The following is a 10,931-nucleotide window of genomic DNA, read 5'->3' on the forward strand; positions in this document are numbered from 1 at the left end:
CTGGTGATGTCCATGTATAGAGTCATCTCTTGGGTTGTTGGAAAAGAATGTTTGCTATGACCATCATAATCTCTTGACAAAATTCTACCAGCCTGTGCCCTGCTTCATTTTCTACTCCAAGGCCAAACTGGCCTGTTATTCCAGTTATCTTTTGGCTTCCTACTTTAGCATTCCAATCCCCCATAGGATAAGGACATCATTTTTGGAGTTAATTCTAGAAGGTGCTATAGGCCTTCATAGAACTGGTCAACCTCAGTCTCTTCAGCACCAGTGGTTGGGGCATAGACTTGGACTACTGTGATGTTGAATGGTTTGCCTTGGATTCGAACTGAGATCATTCTGTCCTTTTGGAGATTGTATCCCAGTACTGCTTTTCCTACTCTTTGATTGACTATGAAGGCTACTCCATTTCTTCTGAGGGATTCTTGCCTGCAATAGTATACCTGATGGTCATCTGTTTAAATTCCCCATTCCTGTCCATTTTAGTTCACTGATTCCTAATATGTCGATGTTCAGTCTTGTCATCTCTTGTTTGACCACATCCAGCTTGCCTTGATTCATGGATCTTACATTCCAGATTGCTCTGGAGTATAGATCTTTGCAGCATCAGACTCTCCTTTCACCACCAGATACATCAGCAACTGAGTGTCCTTTCGGCTTTGACCCCGTCACTTCGTTCTATCTGGCGCTACTAGTACTAGCCCTCCGCTCTTCCCCAGTAGCATATTGAACACCTTCAGACCTGAGGGGCTCATCTTCCGGCGTCATATCTTTTTGCCTTTTGGTACTGTCCAAGAGGTTTTCATGTCAAAGATACTGGAGTGGGTTGACATTTCCTTCTCCAGTGGATCACCTTTTGTCAGAGCTCTCTGCTGTGACCTGTCCGTCTTGGTTGGCCCTGCACGGCATAGCTCATAGCTTCATTGAGCTATGTAAGCCCCTTCGCCATGACAAGGCAGTGATCCATGAAGGAGATTAATAGAAGTATTACTTCCAAATCATGAGAAGTAATAGTTCCCCTCTACTTCTTCATAGTCAGACCTCATCTGGGATACTTTGCCCTGTTCTGGGCACCAAGATTTCAGAAAGATGAAGAAAAACTAGAACTGGGTTTATTCAATCTTGAGAAGACTGAAAAGGAGGCATGATATCCCTGTATAAGTACATCAAAGGCTGTCACAAAGAAGGTCAAGATCTTTTCTTCCTGATACCAGAATGTAGAACATGGAACAATCAACTCAAGTTTCTGGATTCAGGCTAGATATCAGGAAAAGTTTCTTAACTTTCAGAACAGTATGACCGTGGGACCAGTGGTGAGGTCTTCCACATTAGATATTCAAATCAAAACTGGACAATCATCTGAGTAGGATGGTATACATTAGTGTCATGCAAAAGGAGGAGGTTGAATCCAATGACCTTCAGGACTGCTTCCAACTCTACTACTCTGTGCTTCCAGGATTCTTTGACATATGTTTGTTTTAGTATAAAGTTGTTTCTAATTTATGTTGACTCTCTGTATGAATGCCTTCCAGAAAGCCCTATCTTTCATAGTCCTGCTTACTTCGGAATCTGGCTTCCTCTGTGGAATCCATTTTGTATTTAGTCTTGAAGAAGAAAAAGAACTTCAGCTTCATTTAGATTCATCCAAATAAGTAGATAAATAAAACATGCATATCAGCAATTTCAGTTGAAATTGAGAAGATGTCTTCTGAAGGCAACAAGCGTCTTTGCTCACAAAGAAAACAATTACAACTATTATCAATATTACAACTATCACAGACTCCATCTTGGATCAAAAGGATATGTGAGATATAATATCATAGGTTACCACAGGTAGGTATTCATAAAGTTCTCCTCCGGCACCATGTATTTTTCTCTTTATTTTCTCCTGGTCAGATATTTAGTTTTCCTGTTTTTCTTTCAGTATTCCTAATCTAAATTTGAATTTTCCTTTGATCTTCTGGAAGAGGTCTCTTGTTTTTCCCCTTTCTATTTCTCTTATTTATTTGCACTGACCATTTTGATAGTAGTTTTCTCTGTATATCATAGTCTCTGAAAAGTTACTTCCGGGCTTCTGTCCCCATTTCTATCACTTTTTTGTTTGTTTGTTGCCTGTCTTTAGTGTTTCTTCTGTCATCCATCTAGTTGTTGTTGCTGGAGGAATTCTCCTTTGGCATTCCTCCCTAATACTATCTCTTATTTCAGGCCACAGTTCTTCTGGTTCATGCTTAGCCAGATTCAGTAATGCAATCAGGTTTTTATGTGGATCAGGTTTTTTATGTTTGTATACCTCGGGAATATTAGTTAAGTCATATTTTGACATTATTGTAATGTTAGCAATCTTTTTCAGCTGTACTCTGATTATTTATATTAATAGTTCTTATTGACTACCACAATCCAATAGTGCTCTTGTTTTGGCAGTGAGAATACATATTTCCATTTACTACCTCTGATTACTTAATGCAATTATTTCTATATGGGCCAATATGATGATGCCCATGTTTTCAGTAATCTGCTTGGTTGCCTGATGTATGTATTTGTAATAAACATATAGTTGGTTTTGCAAAATTCTATGAGTCATCCTCCACCAATGGGTCAAAATCTTCCACAATATTTCATTACGCTTTGTTTCCTATTTTTGCATTCTGGTAACCTAGGATTACCAGCATGTCTTCTTTTACTGTGTTATCAATTATTTCTTGGAAGATTGCACAAAAGTTTTCAATTTCTTATTCTTCAGCATCTTTTGATCAAGCATAGAGTTTAATGATGGTTATGTTGAAAGGTTTAATGAGAATTTTGATCAATATTAATTTGGTCCGACCTTGCACTATAAGCTCCTTATTGCCTGCACTACATCTTACCTCAGTATTACAACCTCTTCAGTTCTTTGGAATTTGAATTTCAAGAGTAGAACAATTTGTATTTGTTTGACTGGAAATGACCTATATCAGTCTGCTTTAGTTCACTCTTAACAAGTACTGCAATGTCTAATTGTTGCATTTCTTGCTTTAAAATTTCTGTTTTGCCTTGCTGGATACTTCTCACACTCCGTTTTCAAGTCGTGCAGCACTGGCCTTTATTGTTGACTCTGTCCATGCAGCCACTAAACTTACTTTGGGTTTTGATTGACCTGCATCATTAGTGATAACTATAATCATACTTGTCCTTTGCTTTTCCCCAAAAGGAAGTTGAGTGCCCTCCAACTTGGGAATCTCATCTTCTAGCTGTCTCTCTTGTTTCATTTTGGATTGTTTCATCACAGAGTTAAGAAACATTAAGAAACATTCAGAACTGGTTTTCCATTGCCTTGCTCTGCAGAGCACTAACAAGAGTTAGCTGAAGCTCTCTCTGTGTGTGTAAATACATATATGTGTGTGTGTGTAGAGAGAGTGGGGGGGAGGGAGAGAAGGGAGGGGGATAAGGGACAGAAAGTTGGTACAGGACATTCTACAGCAGTTTAATCATGTATTGATTTCCAATTAGTCTTGATGAGTGAGTTAGGGAACAATATGGAAAACATTACAACAACTTTATACATCACCTCAGTAATGCTATACTTAGCAACGGCCGGCCAGCTGCCCACAAGAAACCCCAAAGAGGACATGAATACAATTGTACCTTCACAGCTGCATTCCCCAGCAGCGAGCATAATGCCACAGATACACCATTAATATACTTGAATTCCTACCTGGAACCTGAAAAACAAAATATACAAGCTTAGAGATGTATGTATGTATGTATGTATGTATGTATGTATTTATTTATTTACCACCCCAGTAGCCCAGAGGGCTCTCTGAGTGGTTCACAAACATTAAAACCCCACCAATCCTAAAATAAATAAATTGGCTACACCATGACTGAGTATAAAATAACATGGTTGAATTGAATTAAATAAATAAATATACCATTAAAATTAATTTACTTTAAAATATTGGTTAAATAAAAAGGTCTTGACCAGGTGCCAAAAAGCATATAATGAGATAATATAAATGACATGGAAGAAGGGGTAAACAGTCTGCTGATCAAATTCGCAGACGACAGTAAAACTGGTGCAGTGGCCACAACTGAGGAGCAGGTACTCCAGATCCAAAAGGATCTGGACAGACTATGGAAGTGGGCAGGAGACAACAGGATGGCATTCAGTGTGGATAAGTGCAAGGTCTTCACTTGGGGCACAGGAATAGGTATCATAAGTACAGGTTAGGTGACAAGTGGCTGGAGAGCAGCACTTGTGAAAGGGACCTCGGGGTACTGGTTGACTGCAGGCTAAACATGAGTCAGCAGTGTGATGCGGTGGTCAAGAGGGCGAACACCACCCTTGGTTGCATAGCCAGAAGTGTGGCTTCTAGATCAAGAGAGGTATTACTACCACTCTATACGACCCTGGTGCGCCCGCAACTGGAGTATTGTGTTCAGTTTTGGGCCCTCATTACAGAAAGGATATAGCCAGGTTGGAGTCAGTGCAGCGTAGGGCCACAAGGTTGGTGGCCGGTTTGCAGGGGATGCTGTATTAGGCGAGACTGAGGGAACTGGGTCTCTTTATCCTGGAGAAGAGGATACTCAAAGGGGATATGTTGGTGACATACAGGTATGAGAGGGGATTGAGGGGATGTCACGTGGAGATGGGTAGAGAACTGCTTTGTTGGAGGAAGGCAGGATGCACTCCAACAGAGCAAAGCTCAGGGAACCATTTAGATGCCAGGAAGCATTTTCTGACAGGACCCCAAGGGTGTGGAATGGGCTTCTATGAGAGGTTTTTGAGGCCCCATCGGTGCGGGTGTTCAAGGATAGGCTGGACGTGCACATGGTGGGCATGTCATGAGTGGAGCCAGCTGGTGCCGGAGGTCAAACTAGATGGCCCGGGAGGACCCTTCTGAGTCGCTCTGTTTCTATGTTTCTCTATGCCACATCTATATACTCCAATAAATATAGACTAGTCAAAGAATCAATTTTCCAGTAGTGATTATATATGCCAAAACTGAGATCCACCCCATCCATGCAACTGGTACTTTACTGCTTCAAAGAGACCAGGCTGGGGGTGGGGGGTGGGGAGGGCATATTTCTTCATATGTTCTGAAACACACAAATAAATAAGACAGCCTTGGATTAATACCTTGACATCTCCAAAGTGTATTTAAATTATTGCTAAAGCACGACATAAAAATGAGTGCAAAGAACCCAGTGAGGAACCCACAACAAAAAATTACCAGAATATTCTTAATGAACAATGACTATTTCCTTCTACCTGAAGCAGCTATTTAACATAATCAAAATAAGCAAACATGTCATTCTAAACTGTTCTTGAATACTATTACACTGACATAGACACAGTGTGTAAGCATTTAATGTTGTATATCAGAGAGCGATATACAGGCCCTAATCGGAGCTCACAGTGAGTGTGTAATAAAATTAATTTGGATGGAATGTCCATAATTATCTATCATTGACAGTATAAAAACAAAAACTTCCACAGAAGAAGTTTTTGGTCTCTTTCAAACAAAGGACCAAATTCAGGTTTGGAAATGATCTAGGACAGAGGTATGGATTCCAAGAAAACCTGGCAAGGCCGAAGGTAACAAGAGTGAATGCCAGATATAAAATCATATTTTAGCTTAAACCAGACAGCCAGTAACTAAGCCTTAGCAGAGATGTTTGAACAGTTCAGAAGAGGAAAATGTAATAAAGCTATTAAACCACCAATTAACAACAGGGATGAACGAGAATTTCATTTCGGCTTGGAAATCACCAAAACCTGCTGTGCATGATGAAAGTGCATGGCATGAGGAAAATGCACACATTCGCAATCTGACAGGCACAGTCAAGCACTGCAAAGATAGGGTTAAACGTGCACTGAAGGAGGAGGAGGAATGTCAATGCTTTTTGTCCATGGGGGATGAAGCATGCACTTTGAAAAATGCACACTTCTCCCATGTGAAATGCACACTCTCTGTGTTTGAACAACAAGAATATCGAGTTCCAAGTGAAAGCAGAAGTGAAGGGAATCAAATATCAAAATGAGTTTTAGAGAGGCTGAGCAAGCTCAAGGCTGCCTGATTCTGCCATCCTTAATCAGTGGGAACGGAAATGGGAGCAGAGCCATATAGAGATCCCCAGAGGCCTAGATTGGGACCCCAAGTATGGTCGATTCAGCTCATGGACCTCATGTTCACTGTCCCATACCCCTTTCTTTCCTGACTAGCTGCTGACCTGGCCATAGACTGGAAATTTCTATTTCCTTTAGGTATCAGTCCTAAGCTACAATAGGGTAATGATAGTCTATTCAGTCTTATGTCTTTATACTATGTTTCCTAAAAAGAAGTTGAGGACTGCTGGCCTTCTATTTTTTTAGTGCTACACCCAGTGCAAAGCATTTGATGATGCAAATTTATAATTTGTTATACTGAAGTCACAGAATGCTAAGATCAAAGATTTTGATATATCATTCTAGGCAGGATATATGGTAAGCAGAAGCTTTCCAGTAAACTTTTATATCCCAATTTCTTTCTTCCATCATACTGCAAGAAATGACTCCTGGATTGTAAAATCATTTTAAATATACTTTGCAACTTTGTTCCAGTTTAAAACTAGCAGTTAATGGAAATCCATTACAGAAGTGAAGTTTCTCCCTTTGAATGATGTTTCCCATAAGCTTAAGGAAAGTAAAGAATCCTAGCAATTAAGTGCAACATCTCTCACAGTAATGTCAAGACTGTGTGCTAACTATGATGTATCCTTTTTTCTTCCCCTTTTCTCCTTTAACTTCCATATTCCAAGTGTCAAAATGGCCCTCTGACTTTAAAGACATCTTCCTCGGGGTAGCCTTCAGTTTCATCAGTAAATGCTTTGTAACTGTTAAGATCTCCCTGAACACAAGTCAGCCCTTTTGGGTGTACAGAGTAAGAGAAAGGAGAAAGAAAAGCTCTACCGAATCTCCTTTTAAATTTTCTTTGCCTTTGATCCAGGATCAGTTTTATCTTTAAATATTCAAGTAAAATAATATTTAAATAAAAGCATCACCTTTTCAAACACTGGACAATGCTGATCATATCTGAAGGACGTATGCAGATTCCAAATAAGTAATACAGAGTTCAAGCAATATATTTCATACAATGGAGCTGCAGACATCTCTTGCTACTCTGTGCTTTGGATTAGTGTTCTTTAATTGGCTGTGTTTCACCATGGAAAAAGTTTTCCATAACTTTCTAAGAGATTCGGTGATGATAAAGAAGATGATGCTTGTCCTTAAGTCTTATGTCAGTCTTATGGTTACCAATAAATAGGCCAAAAATGATGTCAATATTGTTTTAACATAGTTAAGACAACACCTTTACTTACTACATCTTGTGAAAGCTATGATCCTATACCCACTTACCGGGGAGTAAGAAAGAGGAACGGGGAGAAATCAGTTCAGTTCAGATTCTAAAGCAAACTTACCTAATTCATCCATTATCAACCAATACGGAAAGAGAAAGCTGATTAACCTTCAAAATGTGCATTTCTCTGAATTTTGAAATGGTGTTCTCCCTGTAAAATATGGGTGCAACATATGTAATATTAGAGGAAGTGCACAAAAAGTGTATAATTAATAAAAGCATGTACAAAAAGGTATTACATAAAGAAGACTGGAAAAGGAAAGGAAAGGGGGAAATGCATGTCCGAGGACAAGGATGCACAAAAATCCATCTGATTTTTAAATGTAAACTTTAAAAAAATCAATGTTCCAGAGAAACTGATCTTAAAATTTGAAAAAAGTCTTATGAAAATATTGGCAGTAGCTTTATATTCTTCATTAAAGGAAATTGTACTGAATTTTTCTGTACTTTACTAAGATGAAGTGAACTTTTATCTGTTACTTCCAGGATTTTATTCTAATCCTGCATGAATATATGACTTTTCTACACAATATATAATTTTGAGGGAAACAAAATTAAAATGTGATATTCATATTTGGGAATTTTGAGCTTCCCTTCACATTGAATAAGTTTTATTTCTAGCTACTAAGGATGGAGAAATCGTTGCCCCATTAAATAAATATTAAATAGAAAGAGTACAAGTCAGAAGGGGTTTCCCAGGCCATCTAGTCTGACCCCCGGCTCCAGCCAGCTCTGCTCACGACATGCCCACCATGTGCATGTCTAGCCTATCCTTGAACACCCTCACTGATGATGCCTCAACCACCTCCCGGGGAAGCCCATTTCACACCCTTGGGGCCCTAACTGTCAGGAAGTACTTCCTGGCATTTAAATTGAACCTTGGTTCCCTGAGCTTCTCCCCTGCTCTTCTCTGCAGGGGAAAGCAGGTCTCTTCCCACCTCCATGTGACACTCCCTCACATACCTCACATGTATGTGGCCAACAGACCCCTTCTGAGTCTCCTCTTCTCAGGCTGAAAAGATCCAGTTCCCTCCATCTCACCTCATATGGCTTTTCCTGCAAACCAGCCACCAACCTTGTTCCCCTATTCTCCCTCGACTCTAACCTGGCTATATCCTTCCTGTAATGAAGGGCCCAAAACTGAACACAATACTCCAGTTGCGGTGCACCAGAGTTGTATAGAGTGTTAGTAATGCCTCTCTCGATCTAGAAACCACACTTCTGGCTATGCAACCAAGGGTGGCGTTCACCCTCTTGACCACCGCATCACACTGCTGACTTATGTTTAGCCTGCAGTCAACCAGTACCCCGAGGTCCCTTTCCCAAGTGCTGCTCTCCAGCCACTTGTCACCTAACCTGTACTTATGACAGCTATTCCTATGCCCCAAGTGCAAGACCTTGCACTTATCCACATTGAATGCCATCCTGTTGTCTCCTGCCCACTTCCATAGTCTGTCCAGATCCTTTTGGATCTGGAGTACCTGCTCCTCAGTTGTGGCCACTGCTCCAGTTTTAGTGTCGTCTGCGAATTTGATCAGCAGACTGTTCACCCCTTCTTCTATGTCGTTAATGAAAAGATTAAACAGGATCGGCCCCAGGACAGAGCCCTGGGGGACCTCACTTGTCACTGGCTGCCATCCTGATGATTCCCCGCTAATGGTTACCTTCTGCTTTCAGTCAGTCAACCATGCCCTAATCCACTGGACAATGCTTTGGTGTATCCCAAAACTCCTCAGTTTCTCCACCAGGATATCATGGGGCACTTTGTCAAAGGCCTTGCTGAAATCCAGGTATACCACATCCACTGCATCCCCTCCATCTAACCATCTCAAAACCTTGTCATATAATTCCACAAGGTTTGTCTGGCAGGACCTGTTTTTGCGGAAGCCATGTTGTGTGGCCACCAGCTTCCCTTCCCTATGTAGAATTAATAACCAACACTGAGTTTAATCCATTTTTCATTCTCATTTCATCACAACATTTCAGCCTTATGGACCATCATAAAGAAGGTATAATGCAGATATCTGCATTATATGTTCCTCTTTTTGAAGTGCATATTTGTTGCATTAAGAAAAAATGTTCATGGAGGTTTCCTTGACATTGAAGAGAATGGGCAGCCCCTGAACATGCAGATTGCATGGATAAAACATAGAAGCAGCATGGATAGGGATAAGGAACACACAGAGGTATGTTCATCCTCCCCCGTTTTCCCTGTATTCATGTTAAAACAAACTTTAAAATGGCAATGACTCTACCTTTATTTACTTAACATGCCATTATCTCGTATTTTGTATCCTTCCAAAAGGAGTTTTGTAGCATCAGCACTGACATTCCTAACCCTCTTAGTCACGTATGGTAAGAAAGGAGATTCTATTCTCATACATCATTCTTGTCTGGAAGCACCTCTGACACATTTGGTACTGAACTTTTCTGAAAGCACAATTTGCCAGATTTTGAATTGTGTATCCTGAGTTGGCTGTCTACTGTTTTGATATTGCAGTATGAACAATGGCTTTATACAATAAATATGATTCAAAGAGTCATCAAATACAGATGACAGTACTGAAGATGAGTTTGTTAAGATCAGTATTGAGTCAGGTCCAATTTTTCTCCAAACACCTTTCAGCAGGCAGCCAGTAGCTACATGCCTATAACCATAGGAATAACTGATCCAGAACCTGCTTCAATACAAAGGTGGCATCATATAATTTAAAATAAGACCCTCTTTGAGTAATTGTTTCCCATCACCCAGCTGAACATGGAAACCAGTTTTAAAAGAAAAAGGGAGGAAAAGCATGGTGATCGGATGCAGCAAAACTTAATACTTTTGGCCATGTGAGTGAAGTAGCAATGATCACTGTCTAGGATCCTGTGGCCCAGGTGTCCCTTGGCATTGGTTTGGAGAAAAAATCATAATGGACTTTAGCATAACAAAAACACAAACAAGTTACTGAACAAGAATCCCAGAGTTTAAAAACTGCCTAAGTGATTTAGTTTGGTAATATTGAATTCTGCCTACTTGAATTTGGCTGTATTGAATTCATTGGAGTAGGTTTTTTTTTTTAATTTACAGAACTAGTTTTTATTTTTCATTTTACCTTGCTCATTTATAAAATATACTCTAATTTATGCCAGACTATTAGCTATGATGTACTGTTAACTGCTAAGCTCACTTGTAGCATTGCTTCTTCTTTCTCCTTTCTTTTCACCTTTTATTTCCCTCCTAATTTCCTCTATGGTAGTAGAACTAATAACTCCCAGGGCTTCTAATTTTATAGATTTTCCTTAGAAACAAGCATTCCTGATTGTATAAATATGTCTTTTTTAAGAATGACGTGACTAATGAAAATTTCTGTTTACTGAAGGACCATGGAGAGATGTGGGGGGAAGACCTGAGGACATCTAATGCAATTTCTTTCAGTCTGGTATTATTTATTATTTCTGTAGTGCCAGAACAAGATGATTAATGTAGGGGTATATATAGAAGCATGGATACTAGCAAAACCTAAGGATTCAACCTCATTTCATATTTAGACAGAAATATGTCCAACAACT

The sequence above is a fragment of the Varanus komodoensis genome, unplaced genomic scaffold (genome assembly GCF_004798865.1).
Source record: "Varanus komodoensis strain SLA01 unplaced genomic scaffold, ASM479886v1 scaffold31, whole genome shotgun sequence".
In the NCBI taxonomy this organism is placed as follows: Eukaryota; Metazoa; Chordata; class Lepidosauria; order Squamata; family Varanidae; genus Varanus; species Varanus komodoensis.